The sequence below is a fragment of the Rutidosis leptorrhynchoides genome, chromosome 3, assembly GCF_046630445.1.
Source record: "Rutidosis leptorrhynchoides isolate AG116_Rl617_1_P2 chromosome 3, CSIRO_AGI_Rlap_v1, whole genome shotgun sequence".
NCBI lineage: Eukaryota > Viridiplantae > Streptophyta > Magnoliopsida > Asterales > Asteraceae > Rutidosis > Rutidosis leptorrhynchoides.
The window spans coordinates 217,488,346-217,493,118 of record NC_092335.1 but is presented as its reverse complement, the minus strand read 5'-3'; positions in this window follow the sequence as shown (position 1 = coordinate 217,493,118).

Sequence of the window (4,773 nt, the reverse complement as noted above, 5' to 3'; positions counted from 1 at the left end):
TGAAGTGGAGTGCATCAAAGTGAAAATCTTATAATCACCACCTTCCAAATTTCGTTTGTAAGTAGCCACTGTAATTGTTTGAGGCTGATCATATGACATACATGCAAAGCTTCAGCTTTGACCTGCAAATTATAGTTAAATATCATATAAATAAAGTAAGTAACACCATATAAGAACAAAGCAAGCATCCTACCTCTAAATATCAAAATTTGTTTCAACATTTCAAATTCACACAAAAACTTAACAACAAAAACCAACAAAGCTTCAAAAAAGGGGAGTCTTGGCCAGTCACTCAATCTATATGACATCATGTTTCCTTTATAACCCTAATTAATGAAGTATAACATATGTACAAAGCTGATGAAGATATAATATATGCATAGATTCAATAACAAACTTCATAGAGATCATACTAATATAATTCAGAAATATGAATACGCAATTATTACCAAACAAAATATAAATTGTTAAAGGAAAAAATACCTCTAACCATATTAAAAGGGATGGCAGATATAATGAAGATTCATGGATGAAACATCCGTACGAATCTGGAGATCTGATCCGCTGCCTAACCACCCGTCTAGATAAAGACTATGAATAGACTTTCATCGTCAAATAGAATACAAGTATTGGAATCGAGTAAGCTAGTAGATCCATCAGAGATCATTCTTATAGCTGAAGTGTCTGTATAACCATAAACCCTATTTCTGAAAAAATAATCATAGGTAAGGTGCAATAGGGAGTCTACAAAACGGCTTTTTCCTGATGCCCCTATAGAATTAACATGATCAGCTCTTTCCAAAATTTTAGAGAGATGCAACAATAACAAATTGGATGTCACAATATTGGGAACAAATGCCATTTTAAGCAATTTTGCAGTCAGGCTCATAGCGGGATATAACATTATATCATTGCAAATGACATTCAACAATGTGTTATATCTTACTGTGTTTGGAACAACCCCTGATGAAAGAAGCTCATTAAATAACAAAATGCCTCGATTCATCTTACTACTGCAACAAAAACCATGAATCCGAATGTTATAGGTGGTAATATCCGGATCCCACCCACTAATACACATTCTATATACAATATTATCTGCATTGACCAAGTCAAACGCTTTGAAGTATCAACCTATCAAAGCGTTGTAACAATATCTGGTACCAACCCAGAAAGTTGCATCTGTTTGACCAATTTCACGAGCCTTAACTAAGCCATCTATCAATGCATTGTAAACCTATAGTATTAGGAGACGCACCCATAACTTGCATTCGATCAAAAACATTTCTAGCTTCCAAAATTTCTCCTTCCTTGTTCAAAGCGTGGATAATTGTGCTAAATGTGGCATTATGAACTACAACCCATTTTGACCATCAACTGCATCCAATCCAAAGCATATAAAGTTTGTCCATGGGTGCAATACGCATTGATCAAAATATTATAAGTATATACACCTGGTTCACAAGAAAACTTACTCATTAATTGTAACAAACTCTCGCCGGTTTGGATTAGCCCCTTCTTACAAAACCCATGAACCATCACATTGAATGTAATGATTGAAGGCCGGGGCCCTTTCTTAATCATATCTCTAAATAACTTTCAAACACTCCAATAATCTCCTTTTCTAATCAATAATCTAAAAAGAACCCTGATAAAGACAGTTGCAATCCAATCTCTCTCATTATTCCTAGAACCTTGAACGCCAATAAATCCAAATCAACATTCAAGCAAACACGCATAAGCGAATCAAGAACCTAAAAATTGGACTCGTAACCAATAATGCCTCGCCACATAATATGCATCAGTTCCTCACCTCTACTCGATCCACCTATCCGTATCACCCATAATAACACATCTTGTGCTATAATCCTAAACCCCTTTGCAGCTAAAATATAACATACAAAACAACAAGACCTAACCAACCTATCAGTATCTGTACAAGTATCTACAACATCTGAGAACACGAATTTAAAAAACGAAAATGCACTGTGTCGGTTGCTAAACATTTTCATCATCTGTACTAACAAAAAAGGGTAATATATAAGAGAAAATTCGTATAACATACAACCTTGGTGGTTTTTTATTATAAACCCTAACCCTAAGACAATACTACGTCTCTCATTTGGACTTATAGCAATAGATTGTGTATATACAGGTTTGTAAGGTGAGAAATCAGAGAGGTATTCGCATTTATAATTGGATAATGACGACGTATTGAAGCAATTTGAGCATTGATAAACTAGGGTTTTAGGGAATAAAGCAAGGGTTGAATTAGGAATTAATGAGTAGCAAACCTTAATGAGAGTGATTTGTGTAAACGGAGAATTATGGCAGTATACATCCGGCAATCGGCCGGAAAATTTGTTTCATGAAGAGCTGCGGCGGTCACCGGAGGAATAATAGAGAAATTAAACAAATGGAAAACAAAATTTGAAAAACCTAACCCTACATTTAGAAGCTCAAGCAACTACAAACCTTACACTCCGACGATTTCGTGATCCCCTTTTTCACTCCGACGATTTCGTGCCACCTTTTTTCAACTCTTATTTATTCTCAGGTAAGCTTTTTAGTTTCTTCCCTATAATCCTTACATTTATTCTCTTTTCTTAAACATCAACAAGAATAAGCACCTTTTTTCTTCGGCCTACATCTTCTTTTTCTTCTATTAAATCACCATTACTGAGATCCACACTCCGACGATTTGTAACCTTCTGCCACTACCGTTTTCGACCACCGGCATCTTGCTGGCTCGAATTTTATTGCTTTCTGTTGAAATAAAGCGCGGTTGCTCAGTTTCTATTTACTCCGATGTCAATCTGTAACACCCCATTTTCTCCGTATATGATGTAAGGTGCGCGCTTTATCTCATGTGTGTAAGTTTTAGGACCGAACGTGTTATTGTAGTTGTGTTTAAGTGTTTGTATGCTTCGTGAATGAAGAGAACCAAGTGTGTACGAGCGGAATGGTTTTAGTACGCGAAAATGGGTCAGGCTGTACAAAAGGTCGTGGCGCGGAGCTGCCGGTCGTGGCGCGGCGTTTCAAGCAATTCAGGTTCAGAAGGCACGTAAACAATATACCAGACCGTGTTGTATGTCGCGGCGTGAGGAAGGAGGGCTGCGGCGCGGCACTTCTGGCAAACTGTTTCCGGATTTTGTAATTTTAAGAGGTATCGAGGGCATTTCGATCTTTTCGCGTGTGTGCCAGATTTGGGATCTTAAATCCCATCCACTCATTTCATTTTCTTATTTCATTTTCCTTTTTCTTCCCCATTTCCTCTCTTTTCTTCATTTCTCCAAATCATTCAAAAGGAATTTTGGAAAGGAAGATTCGTGATTCGATCTTTGGTGCAAGAGGCAACGTTGTTCCAATCGTTCTTAGCTACGATTTGATACTAGCGGTAAGCTCTAACTACGAATTTCGTTTTCATGTTCATCATCTAAATTTAGGGGTTTTGATTGTGTGTTCATAAACGAAACCCCATTATTTATTAATTGAAGATTAACACCAAGACTCGGGTTTATAAGTGATGAAGACGGGTTTTGGGTTGGAAACCGATTTGGCCATGATTAGGACTTGAAATTGGGTTTAATCACTAGATTTAGTGATTATGGAAGTGTTGGAACCCTTTTGGGTGTATTTGGTTGATTAACTTTGAAATGAGTCAAAATTAGGGTTTATGGGTGATTTTGAGAACGTTAAGTGTTTAACACTTGTGTTCGGGTTTAATTGGTGTATTAAGACCATTGACACTAGTGTTAGTGATTATTGGTTAGCTTGGTAGCGGTTTGTGCTTGGAAGTGCATTTGGGTCGAAATTGCACTAAGTGTCAATTGGGTTGGTTTGTAAGTCCACCCTAATTGTGTTGCTTGTTTTGTGATAATGGAATAGGTACTTTCCATTGACGAGTTGCGGATTTGTTCGGTTGCATTCATCGAGACGACAAGGTGAGTGTTAATATCCTATGTGCATATGTATGTGCAGGATGGGTGCGGGTCGGGTGAAGTGATTCTCGGTTATAGAGCTCACTTCACATATATGTGGGTTTGATGGACTTGTGTATAGGTCCAATTGGCACGGTTGTGTGTTTTGGTTGACCACCTTTTGCGAGGTGCACACTTTGTGTGTACGTTATCACTTGTGCTTTTGATGCGAATTAAGTAACCCCAATGGCGAAGGGTTGGTGTTGAGTTGTGATGTGGATAACCCCGATGTGGTGGATTTTATAATCCCGTGACCGTGAGTTTTGATTTGGGAAGTGGATCACGTGTAAATGCGGATTCACGATGACGCGTGTAGTTTCGGTCATCTTAATTGAGGTAGTGATCTCGTGTGGTTGCGGATTACTAAGGCTCGTGTAGTTCGGCCAACCTCGATGTTGTTGTATTGTTGAAGATAGTAGTCTCGTGTGGGTGCGGATTTACTAAGGCTCGTGTAGTTTGGCCAATCTTCATTTGGTATTGGGTTAAGGGGTTAACCTTGGGCGGTTTTATGCTTTGTTATACTTTTGGATATTATTGTATTGTTGTGTTGTAGCTAACCCTCCGGGTGTAGCTTGTTGGTGTGGTGCATATCGTCGTTGGTGTACTTACATTGTTGATATTTTAGCTTGTGTATAGCGTTCGTACGGTATGCTTAGATTAGCTTGCCTTTATGCATGGACTCCGGTATGTACTATTTGATTATCATTGTGTGGCGTGTCCATTTTATGCGTATATATGTATGTAGTATATTCTCACTCATTAAGCGTTAGCTTACCCTCTCGTTGTTGATATT